Source organism: Camelus ferus, chromosome 11 (assembly GCF_009834535.1).
Source record: "Camelus ferus isolate YT-003-E chromosome 11, BCGSAC_Cfer_1.0, whole genome shotgun sequence".
NCBI lineage: Eukaryota > Metazoa > Chordata > Mammalia > Artiodactyla > Camelidae > Camelus > Camelus ferus.
Window position 1 is genome coordinate 39,761,592 of NC_045706.1, and position 14,703 is coordinate 39,776,294.

Consider the following 14,703-nt stretch of genomic DNA (forward strand, 5'->3'; position numbering starts at 1 on the left):
ACTTTTATTTTCAGTTCCTCAGGACAATAAAAAATTTATAGCCCCTCTTTGAATATTTTTCTGATCAACAGTCCTTCCTCTGACCCCTTTCATAACTGGCACACCCTCATCCTCTTTCCTGCTGTATTTTTATTCATACCACTTTTGCCACTGTATTTTATTTATTACTTTGTTTCAATATCTGCACTAGAATGTAAGCAAAAGAGTACGGGAAGAGAAAAGTAAAAAACTCTGAACACAGAACTACCACTTAGGGAGTTTAGTTTAATGAGCTCCTAGAATTAGGAAGTGATGTGAGGAAGGAAATAAGGCTGAAAAATGTGAAAAAGAAAAATCACATTTCTGCAGTGGTATTTTGGTTCAATACTTGTTGACTGGAGTTCCTTTTTAAAGTTATAAATCATATAAAAAATATTGGAAAAGAAAATATTAGAAAAGAAAGTAAAAACCAGTACCACAGTATGCTAATACTTAGAGTATATTTTATATAGTTACCTCCACTTTGCAATATTTATTTAGGCACAAGAAATATTAGGAAAAGCTTTCTGGCATTATAAAAAGAATATCTGTTTGGGGGGAAAAGATGACATTTTCTGTATCTGACTTCATTAACAATTCTGAAAGTAGTCTCTCATTTGAATTATTTTTATAAATTGCTACTGGGAAAAGTTCTGCTATTGTGTGTATGATTGGCAAGTAAGTATATCCCTAGATACTATACAAATGAGCAGAGTCTAATGTAAAACAAAGATGAGATGTGGCAAATGTGCCAACAGTCATGCTTAGCTGAGGGGGTTCCCACTCCTACAGTACAAGCTGGTCTATCACTTGGCGGGGAGACCTCACTTTCCTCCACACCTGGCTTTTACTTATGATAATAAGCCAGATTCTCCTCAGCAGGACAGCAACTTGCTGAGCAGCTAGAAATGAAATTGTATAGTGGGTAAATTTATCTTTGGGCTTCTAAAATACCTCAGTGTGTTTGATTATATCCTTCATTGCTACTTGGCATCCAGCTCCTAGGTCGTCTATATTTATGACATATAAAAGGACAAAGTTGGCCAAAGTTAGCATTTTTCTTCTTAAAAGTTCTGAGGAAAATAATTTAAATTCTGATGGTAAAATCTTAAGCAACAAAGTAAAAACTGTGGATCACATGGGGTCAGAGGGGAAATAGCTTCTCTTGCCCTCAAATACCACACGTCACAGATTCTTTGGGGAAAATGCAACCAAATGTCTGATTCCTCACAATGGAGTTAGCTTTTATAAGCTAAAGACCTTTATTGTGGTTATGTTATAAATTTGCAAGAAGAACTAAATGGCCATACTTTCAGGAGGAAAATTCAAGAGTGGTAATTTACGTGGCTTCTCTTATTTCCCCTAAGACCACAGATGAGAACAGAATTTAATATATGAAGTAGAAAAAATAGACTTTTCCTCACAAAAATAAGTTTCCTGAAGATGCTTAGAAAATAATAGTTTTGCTGTTAGCAGTTTCATTAAATTATATAACTAATTACTGATTATTCAGCTCTTCAAGGAATAATTTCTTTTGTATTTAGACTTCATTGGAACCTACAAAATTTAGGGGAAAACAAGGTAGGCACTGGAGTCAGAATCTTGAATTGGAATTCCTGCTTCATCATGTAACTGGTCACTCAGAAGAGGCTACATAATATCTCTGAGCCTGTTTATCTTTAAGATATAGGTAAAATATCTTAAATTTTGAACTAGCAACAGACAAAATGAATGTAATATATTTAGCACAAAGTCTGGCTCATAGATGTAGTTATCTAAGAAATAGCTATTAGCTTAAGTTAATGAATATTGGTAATAACATTCATTTGTAATTTTAATGTTATTGACTAAGAAAAAGAGTGAATGTTGACCTCCCATATTACTTTAATGGGTCATTTTTTACAAAATAAATAATACATAATAAAATGAGAAAGAATATTCTGGGAGATAACACAGGAAGCACACATTTTTGGGTACTTATTTTGTATAATGTCACAATGTCATAATTTCACCACGGCCTCGGTTGCTGATGTACTCCAGCTTTTCTTTCTGTCATCTCCACTCTCAGGTCTCTTTGATAAGTGCTGGTTATTCATCTCTTCCTTAAAATGTGATTTTTTGCAATTAATTTACCTAACATTACTATTTCAAATATAAATCATGTGCCAACACACAAAAGCAAGACAAGATACCATTATTGGTGGTTGCAAGTATGAATGAAAGAAACAAATGAAAAAACTCATAATTGAAAGCCCCATTTGAGTTGCATGTGACATGTTACATCACAATGGCTCTGACAAACCAGAGTGAACATGAGTGGTCAAAAGATTAAAAAAACTAATTTACATTTTTCTACACAACATACTTGGGAAAAATATCTTCTAGGAAATTTGGGTTGGTAGGTAGAAATCCTGGCCTCGAGGCAAAGTGTTTTATGGACAGTTTCAGCAAATTATACTGGTAATTATTTCTTTCTATTTCTCACAGTTGAGACAGAGTTGGGCTATCACAAATTTTGTACCCAGTGATCCCTAATGCATACGTATTCACTTCACATTCCAATCTTCCACAAAAACAGAATGATTTGTAAATGTTAATATGAATTTTCTGGGGACTTTATGTACAGTTTTCTAGGAGAGTGGAAGTTTGGTACATTGTGACTTTTTTTGCTCCTCTTTTTTTTTTTTTTTTTTTTTTTGGCTTTACTGAGGTGTAATTGGCAAATAAAATTGTAATATGTTTAAAGTGTGTAACGTGATGATTTGATACATGTAAACATTGTGCAAGGATTCTCACCATAGAGTTAATTAACACATCTATCACCTCATATATTTACCTTTTTGGGGAGACAAGGGGAGAACAATTAACTTATGTGCTACTAGCAAATTTCAGTTACACTGCAGTATTGTCACTAGAGTTGTTATTTTATACATTAGGTCATCAGACTTTATTCATCTTGTTATTGAGAATTTGTGCCCTTTCACCAAACTTTCCCTATTTCCCTCATCCCACCCCAGGCATGGCAACCACCATTCAATCCTGTTTCTATCAGTGCAGTTTCTTTTTTTCAGATCCCACATATAAGTGATGCCATATAGTATTTGTCTTTGTCTGGCTTAGTTCACTTAGCATAATGCTGTCCAGTTTCAAATGTTGTTGCAAATGGCAGCATTTCTTTCTTTTGTAAGTCTGAATAATATTCCATTGTGTATATATATGCATATAACACATGTTCTTTATCATTCATCCTTCAACAGATAATTAAGCTGTTTCTATACCCTGGCTATTTTGAATAATGCTGTAATAAACTGGGGGTTACAAGTAAGTCTTTGAGATAATGAGTTTGTTTCCTTTGGAAATATATCCAGAAGTTAGATTGCTTTATCATATGGTAGTCCCATTTTCAATTTCTTGAGGAATCCATACTATTTTCCATAGTTGCTATACCAGTTTACAGTCCCATCAACAGTGTACAAGTATTCCCTTTTCTCCACATCCACATCAGCATTTATCTCTCACCTTTATGATAACAGACATCCTAACAGTTTTGAAGTGATGGCCCATTGTAGTTTGATTTGCATTTCATTGATGATTGTGATGCTGAGCACCTTTCCATGTACCTTTTGGTTATTTCTAGGACTTCTTTGGAAAAATGTCCATTCAGGTCCTTTGCCCATTTTTCACTATTTTTTGAGTTGTGTGTTTATTTTATATTTGAATACTGACCCATTACCAGATACTTGACTTGCAAATAGTTTCTCCCTTTACATAGGTTGACTTTTCATTTTGTTGGTTTCCTGTTGTGTAGAAGCTTTTAGTTTGATATAATCCTTTTTGTTTATTTTTCATTTTGTGTCAAATCAAAAAAAAAAAATCATTGCCAAGATCAATGGCAAGGATCTTTACCCTTATGTTTTCTTCTAGGAGTTACATAATTTCAGGTCTTATGTTTTTTAGCCATTTTGAGATGATTTTTTGTGTATAGTGCAAAATAGAGGTTGAATTTCATTCTTTTGCAGGTGGATATACAGTTTTCCCAACATCATTTATTAAAGAGACTTCTCTCTTCATTGTATACTGTTGGGTCCTTCGAGGAAAATTAATTTACCATATACTTGTGGATTTATTTTTGGGCTCTCTGTTCTACACAATTGACCAACGTGTCTGTCTTTTATGTCAATACAATACTATTTCGATTATTATACTTTTGTAACATAGTTTGAAATCAGGGAGTACGATGTCTCTAGCTTCGTCCTTCTTCCTCAAGATTGCTTTGGCTATTTGCAGTCTTTTGTAATTTCATAAATATTTTAGGGTTTTTTTTTCCTTTTGTGTGAAAACTGCTGTTGGAATTTTGATAGGAATTGCATCGAATCTGTAGATTTGTTGGGTAGTATGAACACTTTACAATATCAATTTTTCCAATCCATGAATATACATATCTTTCCATTAATTAGTGTATTCTTTAATTTTTCATCAACATTTTAGTTTTCAGTGTACACATATTTCTACTCCTTGGTTAAATTTATTTCTAAGTATTTTATTGATTTTGATGCTAATATAAATGGGATTGTTTTTAAAATTTCTCTTTTTGATAGTTCATTTTTAGTGTATAGAAATGAAATTGATTTTGGTACATTGATTTTGTTTCCTATGAGTTTACTGAATTTGCTTATTAGTGTCAACAGATTTTTGGTGAAGTCTTTAGGGTTTTCTATGTATATCATCATATCATCTATAAGTAGAGATAATCCTATTTCTTCCTTTCGATTTATTGTCTTTTATTTCTTTCTCTTGCTTCATTACCCTGACTAGGACTTCCAGTAATATGTTGAATAAAGTGGTGAAAATAGGCATCTTTGCCTTTTTCCTGATCTTACAGAAAAAGCTTTCAGCTTTTCACCATTGAGGAAGATTTTAGCTGTGGGTTTGTTATATATGGCCTTTCTCAAGCTGAGGTATGTGCCTTCTAAACCAAATTTTTAGTTTTTATCATAAAAGGATGTTAAATACAGTCAAATGCTTTTTCTGCATCTATTTTGATGATCATATGAGCTTTACCCTTCATTTTGTTAATGTGGTGCATTGCATTGATTGATTTGTGAATATTAAACCCTCCTTGCATCCCTGGAATAAATAACACTTGTTCCTAGTATATGATCCTTTTAATAATTGTTGAATTCAGTTTGCTAATATTTTGTTGAGGATTTTTGCATTTATATTCTTCAGGGATGTTGATCTCAAGTTTTGTTTTGTAGTATCCTTGTCTGGTTTTGGTATCAGGGTAATGCAGACCTTGTAGAAGAGAACTGTTCCTTCCTCTTCAGTTTTTTGATGGTTTGAGAAGGACTGGTGTTAGTTCTTTATAAACATTTGGTAGATGCACCTGTGAAGTCATATGTTTCTGGGTTTTCCTTTGTTTGGAGGTTTTTGATTACACTTCAATATATTTAATCATTATTTATCTGTTCAAGTTTTCTGTGTCTTCATGATTCAGTTTTGGTAGGCTGTATGTTTCCAGGTATTCATCTATTTCTTTTAGATTATCTAATTTATTGACTTATAATTGTTCATAGTAGTCTCTTATGATCCTTAGTATTTCTGTGGTATCTGTTGTAATGTCTTCTCTTTTATTTCTGATTTTATTCTTTTGAATGTTCTCTGTTAGTCTAAGCAAAGCTTTGTCAATTTTATTTAAAAAAAAACCAGCTAAGTTTCATTGATCTTTTCTATTATCTTTCTAGTCTCTATTTCATTTATTTCTGATCTGATCTGTTATTTCATTCCTTCTACAAATGTCTGGCTTAGTTTGTCCTTATTCTAGTTGCTCTGAAGTAATGTTATGTTGTTTATTTGAGATCTTAAGTTTTTCCTTCATATAAGAATTTATTGTGATAAACTTCTCTCTTAGAACCTTTTTTTCCTGCATCCCATAAGTTTTGGTATTTTGTTTCCATTTCCCTTTGTTTAAAAATACTTTCTGATTTCCCTTTTCACTTCTTTGATGACTCACTGGTTGTTCAAGTAGCATTTGTTTACTCTCCATATATTTGTGAATTTTCCAGTTTTTCCCTTGCAATTTATTTATAGTTTCAAACCACTGTGGTCAGAAAAGATACTTAATATAACTTAAATTTTCTCCAAGTTATTAACACTTGTTTTTTGGCCTAATATATGATCTATCCTGAAGAATGTTCCATGTGTGCTTGAAAAGAATATGTATTCTGCCACTGTTGGAATGCTCTGCATATGTGTGTTAAGTCCATTTGATCTAACTTGTAGTTTAAGATCAGTTTTTTCTTACTGATTTTGTCTTGATGATCTATCCATTTTTGAGTGTGGGGTATTGAAATCCCCTACTATTATTGTATTTTTGTTTATTTCTCCCTTGAGAGCCATTAATATTTACTTTATATATATTTAGGTACTCCTATGTCAATCATCTAGTTCCTGAATTTCTCTCAGAGGGAATTGCTCTGTGTGTAGTTGTGTATTCAGTGGGTCCACTGGAGGAAAGAATTTCAAGACCTTCCTATGTTGTCGTCTTGACCTAGACAGATTCCATCATGGCACATATTTCCTTTAAAATTCTCAGCAAGGCACAGAATAAGACAAAGGGGAAAATCTGGACTATACTTTCAGACATATGTCTAAATAGATGGATGAAACAGTTCTTGTCAAAGCTAGGAATAACAAACTCACATGATGATTACATGTTCTGGTGTTAAAGATAGAATTCAGTCCCATTTACCCTTTATTTACAACTCCTGCTTTGTTAAATCTTTATAAATTCAGATTGGTTCTTAAAGGAAAGTCTACATATGCCAGTGAAAGTGTACATTGGTTCCAGCTCTTGCTTTATCCCGCTGTGTGGTGATAGAATATTATCTTTGGTATTTACAACTTAATTGTTGTCTCTATCAGATAAAATAACCTCTAAGATACTCCTCAGCACTTAAATTCCAGGATTCTCTGATCCTGAAAATTGGAACAGTTCAGTATCAAAGGCAGATATCTCTTGAGGCATGTGATTAGTCAGTGAGAGCAGCTGCTTCAATGCTGATGAGTGATGGGGGAAGCTGACCTACATCTGGAAGTTCAGCAGGCTCTCTCCCCAACAGAGCCCTATCTAAATGCCTGTCTGGTTGCATTTCATCTAGACTCCCTTATCAGCCTTGAACATCAAGGTGAAGAAAAGATACACTTGATCATAGACCCAGCAGATTTCACTTCCAGCAACCAAGACAAGGGAATCACTAGCAATGATAGGAGGTAGGCTTGACAGCTACAGCCTGAAGTTGTCCTAAATTACAGCTACTTCATCCTCTTCTCTCCAGTCGCAGCGTTCTCTCAATTTTGAGAAACACTCTATTCTGTTTCTTCCTGTTAGCTCTTTTATTTCATCTTATTCATTACTTTGGATATGCCACCTGGTGTCATGAGAAGGAATACCAAGACCTTAGCTAAATATATTCTAACAAATAAAGCAGGGCCACAGCATGCCCTCAGTTCACTATAAAACACTAATATGGCTATGTACATGCCAAGACTCAAGGACAAGCATACCCTGTCAGCTATAATCTCAAAATATATCTGTAACTTCACAAGTTATCACCACCTTCGATGGTACTACCCAATCCAAGCACCATCATCTCTTGCCTTCCTACATTTTATTCTCCCCATGCTCTTTCAAATTATCAGTCAGACCATATCACTCCTTTGCTCAAAATTCTTACCACTTTCCTAATTCACTCAAAGTGAAGACTAGAACTCCTCATGGACTAGAAAGCTCCCTATAAGCTGGTCCTGAGCTTCTGTTCAAACATTCTGTATTTCTCTCCACTTTACTCTCTTGTAATGCTTTAATCACCACAGTCTTTTACTATTCCACAAAGACATGAAACACTCTCTTGTCTCATGGCCTTTGCTTCACTATTTTCTCCTTCCAGGGCACTAATTCCTTCAGTCATACTTGAATTTCTGCCCCATTTTGTTCTTGTCTCTCAATGACAAAGCGGCTCAATTGTCACCTTATCAGTGTTTACCATCTATGTAATATAAAAGTTTTTCATGATATCCCTTTAAATTTTGCTTCATTTTTTTCCTTCATGATATGGTATGACATTATAATCCATATTTTCTGTTTGCTTGCTTAGTCTCCTCCACTAAATTATAAATCACTGAAGTCAGGAACTTTCTTTGCTTTTGTCACTGTATCTCAAGTGTTAAGAATAGAGCATCACACTTCTTAAGCACTGAATTTGCTACAAGAGTAAATACCTTTATTGCTTGTATTTAAGTATATTTAAGCAAATCAAAACAAAGGGATCTTGGTAAAGCAAATCATTGGCCCAAATTATAAACATGCATATTTCTCCAGCAGAGCTAGTCAACAGAAACACAAACAGTTTGGAAATGTGAAATAAAGATACAAGAAATCCAGGTAGAAAGAGCTCAAATGCTGGTTGTTAAATTTCAGATTCAATTGCATGAGTGCAGATGTCTCTCTTCATTATTTTTTATCATCACTTAAACATTCTTCTGATATGACGATGATGATGATTGATGATAATGATGTTGATTATAAAGACAAAATCCCTGAAGATGTTTTGCTCCTAAATTTAGAAACCATGTACAGCAAGATTGATTAAGAATTTTGTATCCTTTTAATTCTCTCTCAGTAACCTTACTTTAAATACATACATCCTTTCACATCCACCTACATTTGATATTTCTTGAGGTCTTTTCTCCACCAAGGAAAATCTGTGACTTCAGTGGATAAATGGACAAAACCCTGAGTTGCAAAGACTGAATCTTTTCTACCAGGATCATTTTCCTTGTATTATCAGTCACCAATGAGTCTAAAAATCTGAAATCCATATTTTCAGTTTATTAAACTGGACAGAAAACAATTTCCTTAATTATTTATGGTGTTCAGCTTTATTGAAAAAGAGATAATTAATTGCGTAATTTAATATCACATAATGAAAATGATCTGACCTGGCCCCTGAGTTCAGTCATTGAGTTCAGACAAATTTTGGTGAAAATCTATACTTAGTTACTTGCTCTCAATTATCCTAGGATTATTATCCTTACTTGTGATGCTAGAAATTTTAGCTCACCTCAAAAGTACTGTGATGGTTAATGCACTTGAATGCATAAAAGGTGTAAAATAAAGCATAACTCCCGTCTCTTTGTTATATTTAAAGTAAATAACTTTCCAACTAGAAAATTTTTCATTAATTTGTTTAAAGAGTAGAGTGATAGATACTAATAATCTCATGCCTATATGTACTCATTCCTTTTCTATACATATTAATTTTTCCTTACTTAAGAACCTGCAGTTCCTTCTATTATAAGTGATGACTCTCTCTGCCCAAGGAAACTTTCTTGGCACAGATGCAACGCAGTTCGAAGTTGCCAAGATGATGACACGTTCTCAGCCAAAGATGATACAACTTCCTCATTATTCAGATGAGAAAACTGTATATACCGTCTCCCTGGGGTCCCAAAAGAAGTTTGAGTATCAGTCATCTATGAAAGTACCATGTTCACTAGTGTACCTGTACTTGTTTCATTCCTTTCCAGATCCAAAATACCCAGTTCCTCACAGTCCTTCTTGGGATCATCACCAAAGCAAATTACCTGCACTCAAATTTATATATTGGGATCTCTTTTAGTGAGACCCAAACAAAAACAGTTGATGCAACCTGTGGTCCGAGAAATCAGATTTTTTAGAATAGGGTTATGGGATCTTGCAACAAAACACTAAGGGTTGCCACTGCTAATGGTAAGTTGCATGGTGTTAACATATGAAATAGTGTAGCAAAAAAGTTCTAAGACTCATCTCTAATGAACTGGGATGAGGTACGGTATAAGGGGGTGCATTAGCTTTTATAATGTCTCTAAAGATTACAAGATTTTAAGCCAAAGGTAATTGCCAAAGAATCCTTGAAATTAAAACAAACAAATAAACAAATAAATAACTAGCTAGCTAGCTAGCTAGCTTCAGGCCAGCCATTTAACCCAGTGCATGTTGTGCAAGACAGACCTCCCTTATAGGATTTAAGAACTTCATTTTCCCTTCCTACAGTCAAAGAGTAGAATGTGTTGAAAATCAAGATTAAAATTTATTGTTAGTTAGAATGAGGAGTTACAATGAAGCTGAACTCCTACCCCAATAAGTCACCTATGCTAAAGTCAGAGCTCTGATAGAGAAGCAATTGAGATCTTGATATCTGGCAGAGGACATTTGAGTGGATGCTTCTGAGAACCCCAGACTGGCCATAAACATAGGATTCACTTTTGTTCTAGCCTATACTTTATCACACAGAAATTTCTTTCTTAGTAGAACATTGGAAGCGTTTTCTCGAGATGAAGCTAAGTCGATAGCTTGGGAATGACACTTGTGGGGTTGGAGTTTTATGCAGAAATGGTGCTCTATCTCTGATGCTAAAGCATATGGGTCAAGGAAGCAAGTGGTGGTGGTAGTAGAAGAGACCTATCCCACTGTCATTTCCAGTGACCCTATGGATAATTTATACTTCTCTCTATAAAATCAGAAACTATGGAATTAGAGGTTCAATTTTGGAAGGAGGTTGGGCAAAGTGATATTCCTCCTAGAAGAGAAATGAATTTTGCTAAAAGAAAAAAAAAAAGTGCTATGACAACAATTTAGTCCTTTCTGTTTTCTCTTTCCAGTAGACCTGTAGGTGGCCAGAAATTAAATACTATACTACTGGAAGTAATTAATCTTTAGGAGATTGTGACATAGCAAAGACAAACATGTGTATATACTGAGTTCAGAAAATTCACTGGGGCACCTCTTGGTACATCCATGCTTGGTGATGACCTTAAATTGGCAATTGTAGAAATCAAAGACTTAAAAATTCATAGTAACCAGATGTTCATGTACCTCAGGGTTAAATATCTAAACTACTTTGTTAAGCAAGCAATCTAGATCATCAGATGTATTGATTGAGGTTGAAAACAATCTGGATGGACTCCTATATAAAAGGGAAAAATAATTCTATAGATTCTAAGCTAATTGCAATTGGAGGAAATTGGGTGAAATATGGAATGTCTATATTATTTCTTAAAACTGTGATCTTCAATTATTATTTCAAAATTAAGAGTTCATGTCTTAAATAATTAGAAAAAATGTTTAGGATTCACTATATCTTACCTCACAAATTCTCTTATAAATATGTATGTAAAATTTTGACTGGCCTTGATTTTGCAAAAGCAATGGTAAGATTGAGGAATACAATGTGAGACACAGATAGATATAAGGAGTGCAAGTGGTAGACTAGAAGAAACTGCTGGCATTCTACTTAAAAACTTTTAGCACTAATTTGTCCTGTGCCTGACGCTAATAGCTTTCTCTGTCTGGGAGAACATACTCTACCCATGCACAGGGCAGAGTGTAACTACTAAGAAATTCATACCTCTGGGAACGACCCCAAAGTATAACAATTGAAAATGTTGCATATTTATCCCAGCTTTACTGACATTTAGGACAATTCTGAATCATTACCCAGAGATCACAGTTGGTGTGTGCCCCAATTACCTACAACACTTAACATGCTCACTAAATACTATGTATGCGCTTCCTTCCTTTCCCTCTCTTATTTCACACTCAAATCCAAAGCTTCTTAGGACCACCCCCCAGACAAATTACTTGTACTCAAATATTATCGTGGGGTCTCTTTAGTGGGATTTGAACCAAAGACAATTAATGATATGAAATCCTCTGTGGTGACTTATTTTCACCTCTATACTTTAGGGAATATCTGAAATATGAGACACACATGTTTTGTTATAAAGCATATTAAGACATGAAATTAAGAAAACAACGCTATTGCTTTATTCCTGATTCCAAGCAGTACGTAAGTTGTAAGTGCACTTGCCTTTTCTATTAAATCTCCCAGTTTTACTGAAACTTTGGCAGACTCTGAAACCTAGAAGTAGCCAAAACCCTGTGATATGTACCCCAGCTGAACCATCCTCTACACTCATTCTCCTAACTTCTTAGTTATATCAAGACTGTGATATCGTTGTTTTCACTTTTGGGAAACCCACAGGCTACACAGTGATTATTCTCCCTTTGGCACACTCTGTCCTGGAAACTAACATGATTTCAAAATTATCTTCACTGATGCTGGAGGGAATAGATCCGAATTATTTTTTGCTGGTGCCATTATGTTTTCTCCTCTCTTTCTTTCATTCTGTCTAGGCTAGAAAGTTACTTATTGTCCAAAATTGTTTCTCCAGGAAATTCTTACCCGACCAGTTCTCCAACCTTAAATGTCTACATGCCTTACTGTGACATGGCCTTGTTTCAAATATTTCATCAAATCTGTAAAATTTAGATCCGAAGAGACAACTGGTCTCCCTAATATACAGATGAGGAGTGTGAAGTTTTGACTACCTAGTTTATGAAAGAAGACTAAAGTTCACATGATTTCAGTGACTTGCCTAAGGTAGCACAGTAAGTTAATGACAGAGCTAAGACCTCAGCAAATCACTGTTTTATTATGTTCTATATACAACAGAGACAGAAACATGGAAACAAAGGAATGAATGACATAGCACATGTATACCAAAATGAGGATTCACTATGAGACAATTAAGAGAATGGCTATCAATCAAGATGTTAATTTTTCAAATTGAATTGGTCATAAGATTTATACTGATTTTAAAGATATTAAAATGTAAACATGAGCATTTTAGCATTAATAGAATACCATAATGATGATCACAATAACTGACATTTATAGAATGTATTATTCAAGTGACATACATGTATTATTTAATCTTTGCAACAATTCTTTTTAGTCTGTCTGGTACAAAACTAATACCTCATCCACACCAGTAACACAATGCTAAACTATATGGGAATTTTTTTTTTACAATAGCAGTTTGCCTCTCCCAAACAGACTCTAAGTATTCTTGGTTGAACTTGAATATTCACACATTTATGCCACCCAATCTGAATAAATCTGTAATTAGGAGGTTGCTTGAATCAGTACTCAAAACCTCCCAGAAAAGAAAAGCCCAGGACCAGATGGTGCTGCTACAGAATTCTACTAGACATTTAAAGAATTAAGCTAATCCTTCTCAAATGCTTCCAAAATATTGAAAAGGAGGAAACATTTCTGCTATAGACTGAATGTGTTCCCTCAAAATTCTAATACTGAAATCCTAACCCCCAAGTTGATGGTATTAAGAGGTGGGGCTTTTAGAAGGTTATTAGGTCATGATGGTGAAATCTTCATGAATGGGGTTAGTGCCATTATAAAATAGGTCCCAGAGATCCCTTTCCCCTTCCAGCAGATGAGGGCTCAGTGAGGAGGTGCTAGCTATGAACCAGGAAAAGGGCCCTTACCAGACGCTGGATTTTCTGGCACCTTTATTTTGGCTTTTCCACTCTCCGGAACTGTGAGAAATAAATTTCTGTTGTTTACAAGCCACCCAGTTTATTTAGCCTGAATGGACTAAGACAACTTCCCAACCTTTCTTCCTATGAGGTTAGCATTTACTCTGATAAAGCCAGACAAGACACTACAAGGGGGGAAAAATGCTATAGAGCAATATTTCTCATGAATATTGATGTAAGAATCCCCAACAAAATACTGTCAAGCCAAATTCAAGAGTGTATTAAGAGGATTATTCACAATGATCAAGAAGGCTTTATTCCTGGAATGTAAGAATAGTTCAACATATGAAAAGCAAACAATGAAATGGGAGAAAATATTTGCATATCATACATATGATAAGGGATTAATATTCAAGACTATATAGAGAGTGCTCCTATAACTCAACAACAACAACAACAAAAAACCTGATTAAAAAAAAGAAAAGCCTTGAATAGTTATTTCTCCAAAGAAATGGCCAATTTGCATAAGAAAAGATGCTCAACATCACTAATTGATAGGGAAAAACAAATCAAAACCACAACGAGATACCGCTTCATACTCACTAGGGTGGATATAACAAAAAAAGAAAAAAAACAAGTTTTAGTGAGAAGATGGAGTAACTGGAACTCTTGTGCATTGCTTGAGTAAATGCAAAATGATACAGCCACTGTAGAAAACAATATGGTGGTTTCTCCAAAAATTAAACAGAATTATCACATGATCCAGCTTCTTCTCTTCCAGAGAAAAAACAGCTATGCCCAAACCCCACCATCCTGAACAGTTCTCATTTCCATGTGTGCATGTTTGATGGTGCAGAGGGGAAGGTGTGAGGGCAGAGAGGGGTTGGGGAAAGTAACTGCAAAGAAAATACTAAAATGTAAAAAATGACATGTGACTTCTGAAGATTAGAAAGCAGATCAAAAGAAAATCATAGCCTTAAAAAAAACTTGTCGAAGCATGAAATCTTCAAATGTACTTGAATTCAAAACAATACCATTGAATTATGATACTGCAAGTACTTCTTAAAAACAAATTTTGAGAACTGTTTATGATGGTGATTCATTCATCCTCTCATAGATACTTCAGGGTAGAGTAAGGAGTCTGACAGAGAGGTAAGAGATAAAGTATTGCAAGTGATGCAAGAAGTAAAAAGGGGGAGCATGACTACTGGTGTGAATGTGTGTAATTAAATGTCTCAGCAGAGAAAATGCAGCAACTGAGTAAACAAAAGAAAATTCCCAAAGAAGCTAGAAGATAATATTTTAAA